The sequence below is a fragment of the Brienomyrus brachyistius genome, chromosome 13 (assembly GCF_023856365.1).
Source record: "Brienomyrus brachyistius isolate T26 chromosome 13, BBRACH_0.4, whole genome shotgun sequence".
Classification (NCBI taxonomy): Eukaryota; Metazoa; Chordata; class Actinopteri; order Osteoglossiformes; family Mormyridae; genus Brienomyrus; species Brienomyrus brachyistius.
Window position 1 is genome coordinate 340362 of NC_064545.1, and position 20602 is coordinate 360963.

Below are 20602 nucleotides of genomic sequence, written 5' to 3' on the forward strand. Positions count from 1 at the left end.
TCAGCAGAATGTTGTAAAAAAAAAACACCTATTCTGATTGTCTTAATAATACTTTTTTAAAATATGAAAGCTAAGAAGACTTATTTGAAACCTATTTTAAAAAAATTAAGACATATATAAGAGAACTGAACTGAACACAGCTAAGATCATCCTCAGAAAACCAAGCACCCCCATATGGGATATGATCTGGGATATAAATTACCATTTTAATAGTAAGATAATAACAAGTGAGACTGGAAAGGATGACCTCAGAGGTGACAGCCAGCATATGTAAATCATTAATTACCCAGAATTCATTAGTCTCTTTGGGAAGATGAAGGATGTGTCAGACCACAAATATATTGATATTATCTCTGTGCACTGTATGGTCCGACCATGCACTGAATAGGCCGTGGCAGCAATTAGGCTTGAATTAATGAGATTTCTCGAGGTGGCGTTTAAGAACCAAGTACATTTAAAAAAGCAATTAATGGATCCGGACCAGCAACTGAAACTCGCTGGATGAAGGTGATCTCATTGTGGGTTTCGACTATGCTAACCCAGTGTCTCCCACTCTGGGATACCTGGCATACAGTCCACATTTTCGCTCCCTCCCAAAAATGTGGACTGACTGTGGATCCCTGAGGACCGGATTGGGAAACACTGTGCTAACCAAAACATGTAATTAGGGCTAAGCTGAAGCCTGAGGGCTCACCTACATGACTCGCAGGTGCAGGAAGTTCTCCTACCCATAATGCAATGCTCAGTTAACCTACTGGAACTTACAGTCAGGGTTTTCCCTAATGGATCCTACAGGGTTTCTCTTGAAATCATATCTAAATTTGCAGGCAGGATTTTTTTTCTTGGTAGCAGAAGGCACAAGGCAGGAGAACACCCAGGACGGGATGGCAGACCATTTCAGTACTTACACATGCACACCTACTGTACACTCACAATACGAGGAAGCTAAAGATGCCAATTCACCTATCTGCATATGTTTGGAGCCTGGCCGAAAAATCTGAGCTCCTGGAGGAAACCTACTCATGGGAGCTTTACTTACACAAAAATGTTCTGAGGGCAGAACAAAAAAAAGTTTGGTTCAAAGAGATAGCCAATCAGATTGTAGAGGAGGTGGGACCAAGACATCTGATTGGTTGGTAAAATCCATTTTGATTTTGTTTCAGATAACTAGTTGAGAACTTGGTGATTATAATCAACTGGTTGTAGCATGGGATGACTATCTTCAGTTCTGGGGATCTGCCCATCCCTGCACTCACTGCTGCTGCCCACATGCTTTGTGTTTCTTATTGGTATTTCACTACAGGCGGAGATGACATTTAGTTTGTGTTGCCGGCGGAACCAGCTGCAGAACAAAAGCAGAAGATTTTAATTGCCAGTATTTTATACATGATGATTTTTTACCCCCACACAGCCACACATATAGAAAGTCGGTCGTATAGGTCAGTGTTTCCAAACCCAGTCCTCGGGGAACCAGTCCACATTTTTGTTTCGTCTCAGCTCCCAGCACACTTGTACCTGGAATTTGGTGTTCCTGATTGGCTGGGAGTTGGGAGGGAGAAAAAATGTGAACTGTCCAGGGTTCCCCCAAGGACTGGGTTGGGAAACACTGGTGTAGGTGGTTTATGAGCATCCTGGCTAACATTGTGTCATTGGGATGATGGCTTTAATGAGACGTAAGGTTCATCCTTAACCACTCTGATAGGCACTGTGGGTTTTCCCCTGAATCTGAATTCATACGATCATTCTATATTAACTCACAGCCACATACCCTGCTGGGGAACCGCCCAGCATGCAGTGTCTGATCAGCCTAAAGCCGTGTAAACCAAAGCCGGTTAATGTACACAAGTAATTACAACCCAAAAAAACTGTGTTTGACAGCATCGAGTTGACTGCTTACTCAGGCAGTAGCATAATCACCCTAATTAAACTCAGATCCTGCAGGTGGTAAAATTGCAAAGTAAAACGTCATTCTCTAACAAAATCTATCAATGTGAGTCTAAAATTCCTGGGAGATATTCAGGCTTTAGATATTTGAATAGCAGCAAACTGCAACATCAGGCAGAAACTGCTTGCCGTGGAAGATTTGGGGAAAGCAATCCAGGACATGCAAGCCTCCAGTTTCAAATTTTTATTGTCATATTTCTTCCATGGAACACGGTGAAGTTCTTGTGCCACAGTTTCAGGGGAGTGGACAAGTGCAGGGGGGGGGGATGAAAGCGTTGCAATACAAAACACACAGCAGTGCAGTAAGAGATGAGACAGTGCGAGACAAAAGAGTAGAGTGAAACAATAAATATGCAATGGATGCAATAAATAGGTGATGCGCTGGGAAAGTATGTGCATATAGCCACTGCAGTAGGCAGTACTAAAAATACAATGCAATACAATACAATGCAGTACGCCGGGGGCAGGTGCAGCCCGATGTTTTCGGAAAAGAAGCTGTGACTGTAACAGGTGACTAAAATCTACCTTAAATTTATGATTTATGTTATTAAAATTTTAATGACTTCCTAGATGAAAAAAGGAAATTATAATTATATAATTTTATATACAGACGCTCCACTACTTACTAACTTTCAGACATACGAACGAAGAGGACTGTAAGTCTAAATTGAGTTCCTTGGGCTCCCGGTTCCTGTCCGCAACATGAAATTTTTTTTCTGCTCGTCAATTCCGCCTAGTACGACTTCTGGACACGACTCCCGCCGCGCACCAACGTAACGTGCGTACGCCCAGCATCCGAGTTAATGACGAACATTTCAAGTCACGGACAGCCATTCGGAACGTAACTCTACGTAATTATATATATAATGACTGAATCCAAGACTAATTATCTTGTTATTAACATTTGACTGAAAGACATATTAAGTATAAAAACTCACCGTCAGGTCAGGGCAACCTATGACATGCAGTCACGAATGGAGATGGAAGTGTTTTAGGGCTATGAGGTGAGCAATGTGATGGTAAAATGCAAAGGTTTCTGACTCGTTATGCCTTTGGCAATTCAATATGGGCAATTCATACATTCTCCTAACGCTAATTTAAAAACTTCAAACATTTCCACTTAAATAATCCTGACGCTTCGTTGCGTTCAGACATCGGAAGAGTAAAGCGGTGAATCAAAGGCCAGTATGTTTTCAGTGGTTTTGGATTTAAAAAAAAAAAATCAGCCTGACTGTTCGTTCAGTTGCAATTAGCATGATGGAGACGCATGTGCTGCAGCGACGGGGCAACAATAAATCAGAATGAGATTTCTATAAGCTCGCAGAAGAACCTGCAATCCGCTGAAAAAAATAATAGCGAGAGACGTAAATTGGATCCTGCAGGGACATTTCAGCGGTGAAGGGGTGGGCGTGCAAGGAGATACATAATACCATTGTGGGATGTGGCAATATCCACTATGTTCTGCATGAGATAACAGGACAGCTTCCAGGGGGCTATGACTCTTAATTAAACTCTAAAAGCACATCAGTCTTTCGCTGGACAGAATTGAATAGGGAGGAGCCTAATCACGGAATTAATTTACAGAACTGACTATGGTAAAACCTCCTTGACAGCTATGCTGCATACATGCTCGTTTCGGTTTGATTTCCTGTTTATATAAAACATAACTTTTGTGTGGTATTTCCCTGAATAACAATATAGAATTTGATGAAAGGGCGCTGTTGAAAAACCAAGGAGAGCAAACAGGCCAAGGGGGTACAGCAACTGGAGAATGGAACGAATCGAACAGCATCCTCGGGATACGTCAGGAAGACAAACCAGACAGCTTGCGAAACTTAATTGAATTAGTTGCACATGAAAAGCAGGGCCTGTCCTCCAATCAAAGGCTCCCCAGAAACATCCACCCCATCCATAAATTAAGGTGATTCAGTTTAGCCATCTTTGCCTCTGAGTACTGTGCTATACACAGCATAGTACAGCACTTTAATACAGTGCTGTACTACACGCAGGATCCAATAAAATGGAAAGGATGAAACATTTCGAATATTGAATAACTTACCATTTCGAGGAGCAATGTATCTGGATGCCTGTTTGGAATACGAACTAAAGAGGGGAGCCGAGTCTTTGTTATTGCTAGCATGCCGTGCCGTGCTTTGCTCAGCCAAGACGCCACGCGGCAGTAAGGCAGACAGGTCATCCTGCTTAGTTTTCAGAAAGCTTGCAAACCCCCCCCCTTCCTTAAACACACTTTAGTCTTTGATTTTTAACCTGGTTCATGAATAAATAAATGCCTCCCCCAAAAGCCTGGGAAGACCAATGTCACTTCAAACAAGATTTCCAGTTTATTTAAAGCGATAAATAAAAGATACACCTCAGCCAATGACGAGTGAAAATGGCAAAATTAGGACTGGAATCATTGGGTTAAGTCTCCCTGAATGCGTGGCGGCCAAGCTGTTGGCCAGCGTTGGCGCCGACATCCTCCAGACCAGATTAAGGACAGGAACGTTTCGACTCCTGTTGCCATTTCCCTGATGAGGTAATCGCAGGCTCGCTGGCAGAAGGAAGGCAAGCGCAGACAGCCAACGGTGCGGATAAGGTCAGCCATTTCCGGGTGACTGAACTAGCTAGACCACCGACTCTCCCAGCACCTCTTCCTGAGAGGAGCCCCAGCAGTCGGCAGATGGAACAAGAGTCGAGCTCATTTAAATAAACCTCCCCATTCCAGGTGGTGTCTCAGCTGTGAGCTAAACCACCAAGAAATATCCTTTGTATGTGGACATGGTTGGTTCCAAGGTAGGCTTTGGGCCTCCCTCAACGTGTTTTTTTTTTTTTTATCATCAGAGCAGAAGCTGATGACTTCCTTGCTCGTACCATCACAGGGCCTATTGTTCATTTATTACTCCACTGCTGCCACAAATTCGGCATCGGGGCTGTTGGGGACCCACCAACAAATAAGCCAAGCCGTCCTCCCATCTTTATGCAAGTGCTTGTTATTCATGACTATACGTCAAAATTTATATTCATCCTGTCCTCACTCCCCCCCCTCCCCGCTATAATCAGCCACACTGACGTGCCTGAGACGCTGTTGTTCAACCGCGGCAGAAAGCACAGCACAACCTTTTGATCTGTCTGCTTAAAGCTTAATTGGTCAATACACCCTTCCTGTCAGTTGACACTTTCATCCAACTGGCAGGACATCCAAGCATTTTCTGCTCTGATTGGTTCTGCTCCTATGGTTGGGGCATGACTAGCATCCAGACGGGAGCCTGCAGGGGTAGCACCACATGACAGCTGAGACGATGAGATGAGGCAATGACTTTTTTCACTGTGCTGAACTCGTATTGCTGTACCCGCTACCATAGGCCATTAGATTATGAACCACCAGACCGTGACTATCAGCCTGTTGGTGTCGTATCTTCCTTGGAAGTTATAAAATGCCCCCAGCTCCAGAACACACAGACAAAAAGCAGAGTCATCACCGGTTGCCATGATCTTTTTAAGGATTCCGATAACATTCCACAAAGCAAGCAGACTGGTCAGCAACATCTGCAGAGATCTTAGGTTGCATTTATGATTGAATTAGTCTTCCGTTCGGACAAGCACAGCCTTTGGCGAACAAATATTAACATGTAAAAAGTTCTGTATGACATTAGCAGGTATTCAGATTAAAATATCAGGTCAGCTTAGGAAAGACAAAGGCGTAATTTTAACCCCAGTCAGGAACATACAGTGAGGAACCTCCTCCTGAATCCACCAGGGGTTTTACAGACACATATATAAAGGACCCAGAGGCTGAGCAGGTGCTTTGCTGGGATGAATATTGCTTTCTGGCACCATCTCTTACAAACGGACGACAAATGTATCGGTAAAACAGCAGTTCTAATCCAGGGGTCTGTGGATGTCCAGGCGTGAGAGTAAGCAATGCCTCATCAGCGGACAGATGGTACACAGTAACAGAACATACTCAAGGTGTAGGGTCTCTGCCAGGAAACAACACACAAAGAGCCCAAATAAGACTTTATCAGTGGAAAATTCCAGAAAGATCATCACCGAAACATCCAACTCAACCACCCTCACCACCTTATACCCAGATGTTTCTGCCATCTGCCCTCCTAGGCCCATGGTTACAAGCTACAGAAGCAATTTTTCTGTCTGAGATTTAGAGAATTAATGCTTGGGCCTAGATGCCACATGAAATATTCAGTAACCTTTTGATGAATTGATTCGCTAATGGCTTAAGTTAGGAAACAGGTCTCGGTGAGCAGTGTGCTTATGCGTGTGCATGTGTGAGAGCTTTGGTAATTGTCAGGTCAGATTACACACAAATTCCACCCACCCTGTTGATTTGTGCAAAAAATGCTTGACAGTGCAGGACTGCTATGCTGCCGCTGCTGCGCAGTGTCTGGTGTTAGTAATTTGCTAAACTACGGTCTGTGTTAAAACATCAGCAGCTTAACTGATCCAGGCATTCATGGTGCCTTATTAAGTTTTGGGCTGCATGCAGCATACATAAAAGTCTAATGCCATTACTGCTACGCTTTCTTGGAGCTGCATAATCAGTCAATGCATTGAAATTTTAATTACATGGGACGAGTGGTTCAAGCATAATCTTCATAATACATTTCTGATCCTCTATCCAGAGATCAAGCTCAAATTTCACAATGTATATTATTAAAAATTTATAGATATAATTCACGCAGTTGTTCTGTCTGACAGAGTTGATTAATTGCAAAACTTAATTGAATTAGTTGCACATGAAAAGCGGGGCCTGTCCTCCAATCAAAGGCTCCCCAGAAACATCCACCCCATCCATAAACTGAGGTGATTCAGTTTAACCGTTTTTGCATCTGACTATATACTAATAATATACTATCTATATTATTAAAAACGTATAGATATAATTCACGCAGTTGTTCTGTCTGACAGAGTTGATTAATTAGCCCCAAGACTAGCTGTGTAAATGTGGCCTTGAAGCATGTTATTGAGAGAAATACCCACTCAAAGATGGAACACTGGGGCAGTCCTGCGTAATGACACCTGCTGGAAGGTATGAGGACTTCATAGGCCTACAGCCAGCCTGACTGAAAGAACCACCAATTTCCTGAAAGCATTTGTCCTATTTATGGTTGCAGGGGGTCCAGAGTTTGTTGGATCAATGCAAAGAATAGCCCAGGATGGGGTGCGAACCCATCACAGGGCACACTGACACATGTGGGCAATTTCGAATATGTATTTTGCTATAATTTTAATGATAATGTAGAACACAAGTAGATCTGTTCAAATAAAATCGATGATTGCATGTTTTTATTATTATGGCTATTCTTCTTCTTCTTATTATTATTATCATCACCAGTGGGCTTAGCTTCATCTTACTCTCAACTATGCATATAGCCAAGAATGACATGAAGTGATTTTTTTCCCTCATAACTTCCATTGAGAGCTTATGATTGATTATAACAGACTACCTCATTATGTCGTTTGCTTTCCACTTCAGCTAAAAGCATTTGCCTTGCCGGAAAAGCAGCCTGTTCATAAACAGCTCATTCATTCAGTGTGAGGAGATGCTGGACCACTTGCTGCCTACTGACTCCCATGGTTGGTTCCTGTTCGTTCTGTACCTGGAATCCTCTAGGAAAAAACCATGTTGACTGAGCTCAGGATTTCCCCAAGATCCTGGGTGTGGGAGACTGGATCAGGAATAAGAAGCCTGTTATTATGGATAACGGAGCTCTTTGTATATGAAATCCGGATTTACTGTCGGGAATAATTCCTGAGCAGCTGTAAACACCTATTATGTGCGGCTATGTTAGAGACAGGGTTCCGAACGGCCTTGGAGCAGCATTACCATTCCACAGGGAGTAAACGCTGCTCTGCACATCCAGCGTGAAACCAGCAGGCTTAAGGTCAGCCCAAGCCTGGCTCCAACTATAGATTCATTTTAAACCGGTGGTTGGACAGTACAGGAGTGAGTGTGAAGACTCTTTGAACTGTCACCATTGCTTACAGCTGGAAGGGTAAAGCGGGAAGAGAAAATGTTTTTTCTTTTAAACTTGGTTTGGACTGTGCTCAGAATCAGCATTCACGCTACAGAGGAGAGAAGCGTTCTGAAGAACAAAGGTGAAAATTCTCCGCCATCATGGTTTGAGGGGACACGTTGAGCTAAACATTCATCTGCTCCCATCAGCGTAAAACACAGAGCTGTCCTCCCCCCTCCCCCCTGGCACCTGCACACGAACACCACACGCTTCCCTCCATTACGCCTCTGGATTCGGCGTGTTGCACATGCTTGACCCTACGGCTTTCCTGTCAGGGGTGCGCGGTGTGGAGTTTGTTAAGCAGCATCTCCTAGCTGAGAAGACGCAGATCTCAGTGTCTCGCAAGCAACGCAGGGCAGACGGCCTGAAACAATCTGGGGTGAGGGCTGTGTGTTTCTCTACGTGGTCCAAAGAAGTGTCAGGTGATCCCACTCTTACTCCCCCGACCCTCATTCCTCTCCCAACCATCATTAAAAAAAGAGAGAGCAGCTGCCTGTTGTATTTTATCAAGTCACCCAAACCCTTTTTATTAGTTTACTGATATGCAGTAAATGAACTCTGCACGCAGGATATGGTTAGTTTATTGATTAGTTTTACCTGCACCCCCACTGTTCCCGTTATGTCCAATCCAATATGGAGACAGTCTACACCCTTAATTGTCTATCTCATTCTGCTCATGTGTCACCTAAATCAGCATTGAGGTCAATTAAAAGCATTCTGCGGTTTCTATAAGGGCTTGTTGTTGGACAAGGTGCCTCCTTAATGGCTGCTGTCTGACAGCGAGGGTCATGCTCTCGATACTGCCTAAGACTGACGGTCGTAGCCATTGATGAAAGGCATCCCCATCTGGCCCAGCTTGCTGTGTTCAGCTTACTCAGGTTGCCCGCATCGTAATTTGTCTGGACGATGACGCTCCGTATGTCCACGGCCCGTATCACTCCCTGAAACAGACTCTCATCCTGTCTGCTCAGAATAACCAGCAACACGATTTGGGTTCAAATGCATTTTTGGATTTTAACATGAAATCCAGCCTTGTCTTCACACTTTACCTGAGAACTTTAAATAAACACCAACCTTCCTAAATTTATAAAGTACAATGGGCAATCCCATAATTATTCACTGTTCTGAAACTGGGTTTCCCAAGTCACCCAAGAAGTCAGTCTAACCTTCTGGGTCTGTTCCATGTGCTGTTGTCCAGCAGAACAGGAATCCTGGAGATGGAGGTGAATCTGGACGAGCCTGTCACTTCTGCCTCCCACAGAAGCAGTAACAGCATGCAGGTGAATTTGTTGGCAGTGTTACACCCAAAGTTGGCATTTCCCAGGTCTCTGGCATAAACCCAGGGCTCGATACCAGCCAGTTAGCTATCTGCGAGCCTCTCGTTCCTGGACTTGAATCTCATCCACGCCAAAGAGCCGTTGAACAAACAGTCGCTGCACTTAAAATATATCAAGCTTTGGTTGTTAATACTTTGAAAATCAAATGCTGATGAGATCTGGGGGGGGGGTCACGTTTTTCTCCATAATAGCTGTAACGCATGTGCAGTTCCCCATTATTCCACATGCAGAGTGAAGAAGCGTTTCTGTCTGAGAAGGATTAATAGTATTAAAAAAAAACCCTGAAATCAAGGAGTCATTTTCCTCTAAGACATTTTTCACCTATGCGAATCATTGAGCTTGGCTGGCCACGTGGAGGGGATACACATCAGCTGCTCTAAATAAGGCCCAGTGCTAAGCAAATGAAAAACGTTACGCATAATTACATGCAATCTAAAATATGCTGCCTGCACGAACATTTTTTATGTTGCTCAGGCGCTGTTGTATAAATCAGCCCCTTTAATTAAACTCATTCCGTCTCCAATAGGGAGGTCCACTGCAAAACACCTCGAACAACAACTTTTGTTCCCAGCCAATCGCAACCCTCACATGGCCCATCATATCAAGCACCTCTTAAAGCTCATAGGTTTCAAGGGTGAAAATTCTGCCAGTTAAGAGTGCAGTGTGCAGCATGCTTCCTCCTGATCATCACGTGCCACAAAACTCACAAGTCTGTGGGCAAAATCAATTTACAAGCAGCCTCAATCATTCATATTAATTAATCTAATAAAATAATAAAAACAAACAAATGTCTTGCATTACAAAGTACAGGCATCATGGCACCGTATTACTGGAAATTACACTTTGCTTGAACATACATATATTTCGCAAGGCTTTGCACACATCAGTACGTATCATGCAGAATAACAAATAACAATGCAGCAGAAATTTAAATAAACCAGGAACATTATTTTATGACTCGATATATTGGGAAAAATAAACTTTATTTGCATGAACAGCTCCACACTCAACTGAATGACAAAACAAAAAATTCTGACATTTGCAAGTGGTTAGACCTATTATTTGTACAGAGAATGTTCTCTGGAAGGTAAAATTCTCTTTGTGAGAGATGTACGCTGCAGTTAATGGCCCATTCAAAGACTCAGAATAAGGTTCTGTCTGTTCCAGTGATTTCAAACAATGGGAATTAAATTTGGAAAGTTTTTTGACAGAGATGGTAGAGGTAGGGCGTCCGCCACCCAGGCTGGTTTAGCGTTCTATTGGGAGGCTTGACTGCATGGCAGGGTCGGCGGCACCCTGTTTTATTTTAATATTATCTCTTTAATGAAGTCGTTTATCCTAATACACATATAACCGGTCTCTCCTAGGGACGTGGCTGTGGATTGTCTGCTTAACCAATGCCCCCCCGAGAATTGACAAATTTTATTGCCCCCACCCCTCTGCATGCACCCCAACAGACATAAGAACATAACATAAGAAATTTACAAACGAGAGGAGGCCAAGCTCATTTGGGGTGAACTTAACTAATTGCTCAGAGTTGTTAAAATCTTATCTAGCTCTGATTTAAAGGAGCCCACGGTTTTAGCTTGCGCTACACTAGCAGGAAGACTAATTTCTATGTTCTCCCACTAATTTCTACTTATGGCCACAAGTTCTAGTATTTAAACTAATATTGAAGTAGCCATTTGGCTGAACAGCATCTAGACCTGTTAGAATCTTATATACCTGGATCTTGTCCCTCCTTAGTTTCCTTTGCTTGAGACTAAACAGATTCAGCTCAGCTAACCTCTCCTCATAAGACCTTCCTCTAAGACCAGGAATCATTCTCGTAGTCCTACGTTCCACCTTTTCCACGGCAGCAATGTCCTCCTTAAGGTACGGTGACCAAACCTGCACACAGTATTCTAGGTGGGGTCTTACCAAGGAATTACATAATCGTAGCATCACCTCCCTTGACTTAAACTCCACACGCCTAGAGATGTAACCCAACATCCTATTGGCCTTTTTTATTGCTTCCACACACTGTTGAGAGTGGGACATGGAAGCATCAACATACACACCGAGATCTTTCTCATAATCAGCTACCTTTATTTCAGTGGAAACCATAAAATATCTGTAGTCAGACTTGTTCTGCCGATTCAGCCATCAGCCCGAGCACGGTGACGGTCTGCGGTTCGGCTCTCTGTCTCATGCCACGTGAACAAACGAAGGCCCATTTCCCCTTCGGTCGGACCGGAAATCGGAATAAATCCGGCCCGTGTCCGAAGGATCCGCACCTTCGCGTTTGTCCCCCAACCCGAGACGTGTGCAGGCCACCAGCGTGGCTCTTCTGCCATCTTATATCTTAAGAAATTCCATTTCCTCCATCATAAACCTGTTTATATTTTTAATGAGCATTTCATTAAACAGAAACATTCAATAAGCGCTGTGCAGTGATGCTAAACAACAGATTAAACATTTTTCGCTGTTTATTCAGGTCTGTTCTGCTGGGGGACGTCGGCAGCCTCGCTGTTCGTGGTGATGGGTTTTGCATGCTAATACGCATCAGGCCATTTGGTCAAGCTATGTGGCTTCCATTAAAAAAGTCCCCAAAAGCACGTCCCACCTAATTTATGACCCACCTCACATAGACAGCGCCCATCACTGACACTAATCTGTTCATATGTCTGTACAATGGGACACTATTTCAGTACCTAATTAGGCTTTTTTGGCTGGTCACTGGCATTCTGAGGCCATTAACATAACATGCTGAGATGCCTGTGTTGGGTTTCTGGAACCTGCTGCCTCATGTGAAGTTGGGGGGGGGAGAGATTAATGGAAGAGACGCCCTTGTCAGGTGAAGCACTTAATCTCAAGGCTCTCGGAGATGCTACAGGAATCGGGGGCTTCAGCCTACAGTATCTGCCACCGAATAGCTTTATTCATCATGCAAACATGACATCTGTTTGGTGTTGACCACTTACAGATGGGGAGATGTTTAGATGACACCATGTGCAGTAAATTAAATACTGCAGAGCTGTGTGTGTGTGCGTGTGTGTCTGTATTATGTTTATATTACATTGTGGGGACCAAATTTTTCAGGTCCCCACAAAGGCCTGTGAATAAAACCAAAACACTGAAAATGCCAAAAGTCTCGTATTATGGAAAGGGTTAAGGCTGGGTAGGGGTTAAGGTCATCATGTTGGGATTAGAGTTTCCCCTCACAGAATTAAATGGAGAGTTCCCAGGAAGATATAATTACAAACCTGTGTGTGTGTGTGTGTGTGTGAGACAGAGAGAGCGAGAGAGAAATTATGTTCATGTGTGTACAAGGCCGTCGTCTTACTGCTCATGTCTGCCATTGACAAATGTGGGTTAAAGATCTCTGGAGGGAGAATTTGCTAAAATAAGCCCTCCAACCCCAGCTGGAATTTCAGGACTGTGGGAGGAGACAAAATCACACAGAGCCTGAGCCCAGAGGTGTGGAGATTTAAAGAAGTGAGAAGCCGCTGATTTCTGTAGGGGCATCGCCACTTAAGCATGCTTAGGGAGAGGGGTGATGCAGTGATGCTACTCTCACACCGGTGTTAAATTATTTTAAGAAACAAGTATTTAACATGGCATCTCACGAAGGCTCCAGACCCTCCTCAAATAAAGCACATAGAAGATGAATGGAAGGAAGGATATTTGAGATATCAACATTTAGTAAATACAGACGCTCCTCTGCTTATGAACTTTCAATTTACGAACTTTCAGACATACGAACGAAGAGGACTGCAAGTCCAAATTGTGTTCATTGGGCTCCCGTCTCCTGTCCGCAACATCGTTTTTTTTTTTCTGCTCACCAGTTCCGCCTAGTACGACATCTGGCCGCTACTCCCGCCGCGCAGCAGCATAGCGTGCGTACTCCCAGCATCATAGTTCTTAGTACTTGTGTATACACTTATAATGATGTTGAATAACGACTTACGAACATTTCAAGTTACAAACGGCCGTTCGCAATGTATCTCGTTCGTAAGTAGAGGAGCGTCTGTACTGCCAAATGAATAGAAGTTGAACACAAGTCAGCTTCTGCAAAATCAGAATGCTGTGGGTCCCCAGTTATGATATGATCAATGTGCGCATAGTCATAATTTCCTAACATGGGATTTGGGACGATTACAAGTACATGTATATATTTAAGAATAATTCCTTCCTAACAGAACTGGCTCAATGAATAAGATTCCCAGCTGGAAACTGGTTGGTCGTACAGAAGTCAGCAGTGTCAAAGGCTAGATGCATGCTTTACTCGGATCTCAGCTAGGATTGTGCTTGGACAGGGTGGTTCAGCTGACTGTGTTTAACAGACTTAACATACTTGTGTTCATGCCCGTTGTTCTGAACACTAAACACCCCAGGGGGCAGTTGATGCACAGGATGTACACAGTCAATACATCAGTGCATAACTAATAGCGTGAAAGAGCCAAATGCAGAACCGGGGCTGATGGGATAGCTGTCACGTCCTTCTATGCAGCCAGGTGATATTTTGGCTGGTCTGGAGGTCACATTTCTAGCCTCATGAATGTAGAATAACAAAAATTAAGGCAGCTACGAAAGAATAATATTAATTCTACCCCCCCGTTTCCTTCTCTTGCCCCAGGCTCTCTGAATGTCACTTCTCCTATTCCTGTTCCCCCATAGCACAAATATTCAAATGTTACCGGAAGGCAGGTCAGATGGAAGAGTTCAGAGCGAGGATAACCTGAAATTAAACCGTGAACGTGGGCTTTGCTTTAATTTCACCCTGACATCCTTCAGTGAAATAATGTCTCTAAGGTGCCTCAATGAGTCAAGACTAATTGCAGACGTTACAGACGGAGGGGAAAGTTAACGACATGGAGGCATGTCTGAACTTCTGATGGTACGTCATTCCAGTAAGACTGAGAGATGCCAGGGTTTCTTGTTTTCCAGTGCTGTCAGCGCCAGTAAAAATATGTAACTGAACTACAATTCATATGAATTGTAGTTCTGTCTGCCAAAGACTGGGCTCATTTCCTGTGGATAATGATTCAACCGATACTTCTCCAGCTAATACGAGTAATTCCACTGATAAATGCATGGTGCTACAATGCTCTTGGCTGGGGAGGGGGGCTCCTTCACACTACATACAATGTGCATGCCCCCTCCCACGGCCCCCTACTGAACAAGCCATCACCTTTCCTCCAGTGTTCAGTATGACCCTATTGGGCCACCTCTGGAAAAAAAAAACATATTTCAAATATTATTTCCAATATTTTTTCTCCTTCAACATTCATTTTTTTGTCTCCTTCTATTTCAACAAATTTATAGGGCACCCTTTAAAAAACATGGGAAGCTGTTAGAAATTAGGACCCCGATTTTGCTCATGCACATTCCGAGGAGGTGTGAAAGAGCAAAGCATTCACGGGCCTTCTCTAAATAAACACGTGTTGCACATAATTAACATTTCTCAAAGTCAGGGCTGGTGCACGTTTCCCCGGAGATCCTCATAATCCAGCTTCTTCTGAAATACACACGCCCTGACATCGATTACCATTTGTAAGTGTTTCATACAATATATACGACATATCAAAGGGGGAGTGAAGTATGTATAGAAAGGGTGATTTACAGCACATAACGCACAGTGAATAGATGCTCTGCAGTCATGACCAATAAAATAAATTAACATCTCAAATAAGGGTGAAAATAAGGGCAGCACCTTTTTGCACTGCAGAATGTTCTGGGTCTTACCATTTGCTGCTGACCCAGCTCCTCAGCCCTCTGGTACACAAGACACGTATCACAGCCAATGTGAAACAGTTTTGTAGTCAGGAGCCAGCTGCAGTAGCGCTGGGGATTCTGGGAGAAGCCTTGAGCTGCACTCAATGTATTCAGCACCAGGATCAAAGCAAAATAGCAAAGTTTACTGTTGGGACAGGAAGTAGTACAACATGAGTCAGTGGACCTCATAAACAAGCTGCCTTCAGGACCAGGTTCACAAGCAGTGGGGGGACTTATCTAAAGCATCGGCCGACTGTGAACGGCAGACAGTGAAGCTGCAGATTGTCGGTGAGCTGTATGTCATATCAGCCAGCACACTATGAGCGGGAGGCGGCCGCTAGTCGACGCCCAATCAGGACGCTCCAAGTGGCTCCGCCTCATCCTCCTCCCGACCGGCTGCTTCTTCGTTGACAGCATATCGCAAGCTTGTCGCTACGAAGCGGACCAGGCCCCATATTAATCCTGCTTTGTCAGAGTCAGGTGACGGTGTCTCAGCGGGGCTGATGTGGGGGAATAGGGCTCAGGAGTGCCAGCCATATGGAATACGAGCGCGGCAGGGGGGCGGAGCATAAGGCTTCTTATTAATCACCACATCTGCTAAATCCCCTGGAAGACCCATAAAACCTAGGCAACGGGAAAATCTCTCAAACTTCTGCATCGAGAAATGCTATAGGAGCAGTAGGCCCTGCGTGTCCTCCACCATCTGGGAGATTTGGCTTCTTATGCATTCAGTTTAACCACCATCATGAATTGATTAGACGTTTATGTCCTGTTTTCACGTTTTCGGGTCCCAATAATAACACTTAGATGAAGTCTGGGCTTGAACAAACAAGACCATAGTCCCCAATTCCCCAACTGAGTTAAAGGGTTCAGTATCACCTTCCCATGGGAAAGATTGCAGACATGAATTATGGGCTCTGCAGTCACACATGGTTTCAATCGGCATGGTGGCTCTGGGGCCCACCTGAGTTTTAGAATGTTCACTGTCCCTCAGGTGTGCGGGGACTGATACCCAGGCACATCCGTACGTGTTAACGACCGTCCTGCGTGATTAGGCTGCAGACAGACATTCTGTCAGATGTATAAACATGCAAACGCTTCGGATTGCTGTAACAGTCCATCTACAGAAATCTGATCCACCAAACTGCCATCCCTCCTAGTTCCTGCATGCTGGGTTTATCAGACGCACAATAAAAGGAAGAGATAGAATGGCCACAGTCTTATACGACATGGGTGTGAAAAATCATTTAAGGATATTTCCACAGTTTCATTACTAACGGTTAGAAGCCACTGCCAGTAAATGCTCCCCTCCCCCCTCCCTCAGCTCCCACAATTCCTCAGCCAGTGCTGCCCGGCCTCTCGACTCTTGGAGGAAAGGGTGGCTGAGGGCTTCCGTTGAGCCGGTGATGGGCTGCCAGGCGTGGCAGAGGCCCAGAAAGCGATTCTCCTGGCACAGCCGCGAACCGCCAGTCCATAAGACGTGTGGAACACTTAGGTGCCCTTCAAGTCCTTTCAGACGGAGCCCAGAGAAACGCTCCATTCTACATCCCTTATTTATTTCCCTTCTGTCAAACGTTTGGCTTCTCAAAAGTGACACATTAAATGAGGTTCTTTGTGCTCATTATGAAGAAAGTCAAACTCTTTCTATTTAAATAAAACCTTATCTTGTGTGAGCCAGGCTCTTTGTGTAGGCTCATAATAATACACATACACACACGTATATATATATATATATTTCCTCATGCAAAAGCTTTAGCGACAATGATAACAGCATAGCAAGGGCACGGTTGGGATTTACGGATTAAGCCATAACCCTGTGTGCTTCTGGCCAATGTGTACGACTAAGTCCCATATGGTCATTTATTACCTCTCATATAATGAATTTCAATCCATCCTGCAGTTCAAGATTAGGATTAAGCATTTTTTAGGTCATTTATACTGTTGACCATAAATGTTTTTACGCAATTCCATAAAGAGAGTCCCGCTAACAGCAACCTAGAAAACTGGCATGTCGGCCTCTGCGGCGGTAGTACGTCGGCTAAGGGGACACATTACAGTTTGATCGGGGGCCATTAGAGACATGAATTATCGTAATAAATAATAAAATGATAAAGATGCAGTGGTGGGGTCTTGTCAACCCGGGAACACCCCCAACAACCTGCTCCGTCGTCGTCATAGTTACTGTAACCCCATATGGCCAGAGTAGAGAGCGACAGCTTAACAGAATAAGGAGGTGTTATTATGAGAAGCAGGCTGATGGAGGACTGCCATCCCTAGGACTCATCAAAAAGCAAATCAGTAACTGCAGTAAATGATCGGCTTTATCCTGGCAGCACGGGGCGTTTATCACCCTCCTTATAAAGCCGCACTTTATGATGTCAGCAGAAAGTCTGTTCGTAGATTCCCTCCTAAAAATGGCAGCGTCCCCGTGTTACCTACCCAAGTTCCCTGGCAGCGGTTGCCATGGTCCACGTTCGCTATGTCCTCTGCGACTTTGACTGTTTCACTCCCATTGCTTTGTTTATGGTTATATGGCCAAACAGACCAGCACAGGATCAACTGTTTCTGCCCTTTTGCAAACTTTCTGGAAGTTTTACAGCAGCGCGAAATGACAAGTATATTTTTACCGTACTATTTTTGCTGTTGTGTTTTCCAGATTTACTTCCAGTGCTGATAGAAGCTATAATTTCCATTGTAAAACTTGCAGAATTTTGCTGAACATAGTATTAAATTTTGCCCAGTTTTGTTTCTATTCCAGTTGCGTTTAACTAAAATTAAAAAAAGAGATCTGCCCATTTTCCGTGAGCACTAACCCAGCACAGGACGCGGGGCAGAGGAGAGCCGGCTGCGATGCCAGTTCATCATAGGGTCCCCACTCACACACATTAAGGACAATTTAGAGACACCGGGCAAAGGGGGGAAATTATGTAAATATAGGGAGAACATGCAAGAGCAACAAACACAGAATGGAGGCACGATTTAAACTGGACCCTGGAGTTCTGAGGTTATAGTGCTATGCAGAAAACCACTGGGGGGGGGGGGGGGGTTGGGGAGAGAGAATTATAAACTACATAGATTTTAACAAGGTGGGAAGGGTTTTTTCTTTTACACACAACTAAATTACTTCTCAGTCTAATGGTGCTGAGCTTTGCAAATCAGCGTCACCGGTCGCAAAGAACCACCACAACGCTCTCATGCCATACCGACCCGGAGCGGCACTAGGTAAAAGTCGACACAGATGGCTTGGAAAGTGCAAACAGCGAACGGCAGAGTGATCCCATGGTGCAAAGCTTTGAGTCAGCAGAGAGCAGCATGTCCAAGAACAAACACCAGCAGGGGCGGCTGACTGGGAAAAGCACATATCGCTGCCAGGGCAGTATCTGCGTGTGGCCCGCCTTACACACACACACACACACACACAAAAAACCTGTTTTCCTGTGCTGAAGCTCTCTTCAGGAGTCGGGTAGCATCAGCCAAAAAGGGGACATTAACCCGAAAACTGGCATTGTTAATATTGTTATCAGTCCACATCCTGTGCATCAAAAGGAAACAGTATCGCATTCACCGCGAAGGAAGAGTCAGCCCTGTGTTTTGGCGTTTTCCGGAATAATCTCACCCTCCTACACTAAAGGGAGACATTTGCAGTCCTATTTGCATTGTAATCTAAAGGGGAGTAACAATGCACGCGCTCTGAAAATGGCCCCCACCGCATTTCTGGATTCTGGATCATTTAGTATGTTCATCTCTTTACAGCATTTCTTTACTGTCATTTTGACTTTAAGAAGAGCATTCAAGATTTAAGATCTTTATTGGCCATGCGCAACAGGTGCGTTGGAATGCTTGTCTCTCAGCCATTCAACGAGACTAATGAGTGCAATGCAATACAGACAGCGCAAAATAGTCCAGGCAGCCCAGCACAGTACAAAGCAGCGCAAAAACTAAACAATATGCCGATAAAGTGAGCTCTCCATGAACATTCCAGTATCCCATCTTCTATTCACAGACAATCATTGGCACCACAAAAACAGAAAAGCCAATATTCTCTCTGGAATTTGTATTCAATTGTCAATGACCAGGTCCGTTCCACAGGTCAGGAAAGAAAACATGAAAATGCCTACCTACTACTCACAAAATGAACAGCAAATGATGTATATTTCTAGTCTGAAACCAACGACGCATTAAATTACTGGATGTTCATGGTTTTCTCCATTTAGGACGACTAAACACAGCATCGGAAACATGCAGGAAAAACCAACAGTGACTTTATTTGTTTATAGTTTTTGGTAAGAAAGGTGAGACCGCTATGTTCCACAGACTCAAAACTCATTTTCATGGTGGACCAGCAGGCCTGTTAAGCGTTTGTGGAATAACAAGCTATTTTTTCATAGAATCAAAATACAAAAAAAATAAACAACAGTTTCATAAAGTGGTTTTATTTTCCAGCTGAAAGCATCAGACTTGGTGGGCAAATAAAAAGGTGTATTTAGGCATAACGACATGCAACGACCTCAAGTTAAGTGCTAGAATTTGTTGGAGAAACAAATGTCTAGAATGGTATACATGCTCCAATGAATGTAATGTCATTTCTGAAAAAGAACAGAATTTTTAAAGGCAAAGTTGAATAAGTGAAATATTTAACACGTATAAATTATATATATATATATATATATATATACTTTTTTTTGCTCTTTGGGATTTATGAACCATTCACAACAGCAGTGACATCTGTGAAATTAGGCAATTAGCTCGACTATCACAATAATAAAACCTTTAAAAACCACGTGGACTAAAACCCCCAACATACTGAAAGTCGAGGGCATATCTTTGGGTTGAGCATTTGGGGGGGGGGGGGGGGGGGGGGTGAGATCTCCACTCATTTAAGGAGGTCCAGGGGGTTGTATTGGCTGGTTTTGATAATTTGGGGGCTAATAATTTATGCCCATGCTGAAAGGGTCTCACCCCCCTGCGAACTTTACGAACGGCCCCCTCATTTCAGTCTTGCTCCTTTTTTTTGCCCTGCTTTTCAGCCTTTGTTGTGCCGTCCCTAAAACTCTCTCCCAGTTACTTTTGGACTCCATACCTGCATAAAGGTTACCGTGGCAGCAGCGGGACTGTGAAGCCACTCAAAGCCAGCGCTGGGAACACAAGGGGGCCCATTGACATTCTGTGGCCCGCCCCCACCCCCCGATATCACCTGTCACTTCAGAGGGGCCACTCTCCTGTTGCATGTATCCCCGGACTTCTAAGTGCTGATCAGATGGGCTTCATTTCACAGAGTCACTGCCCAGAACTGTCTCCCCTTTCCAGATTTCTGCAGTCCGGTCACTCCTCTCCGTTACCGCGGGCACCAGTTAAATAGGTCGGACATCCGATAACAGGTGTCCGTACGAGAGGCAGGGGACAGCGGTAATGCCAAATGTGCAATTAAACAGAAGTGAGACGTATCAGACCCGCTGCCCAGGCCTGTAATGTATTCCAAAGACATCATGGCTCACTGGTACGACTTTCAGCAGTGATCCACAAACAGAC

General features: G+C 44.2%; 1 protein-coding gene and 1 long non-coding RNA gene across 4 annotated transcripts in view; one reads left to right on the forward strand and one right to left on the reverse strand.

Moving 5' to 3' along the window:
* The window catches only part of LOC125706188 (carbohydrate sulfotransferase 8-like), a 108778-nt gene that overhangs the window by 44953 nt on the left and 43223 nt on the right, over positions 1 to 20602 (forward strand). The window lies entirely within an intron of this gene.
* LOC125706189 (uncharacterized) overlaps positions 1 to 20602 on the reverse strand; it is a 68592-nt gene that overhangs the window by 2080 nt on the left and 45910 nt on the right. The gene's annotated exons all lie outside the window — the stretch shown is intronic.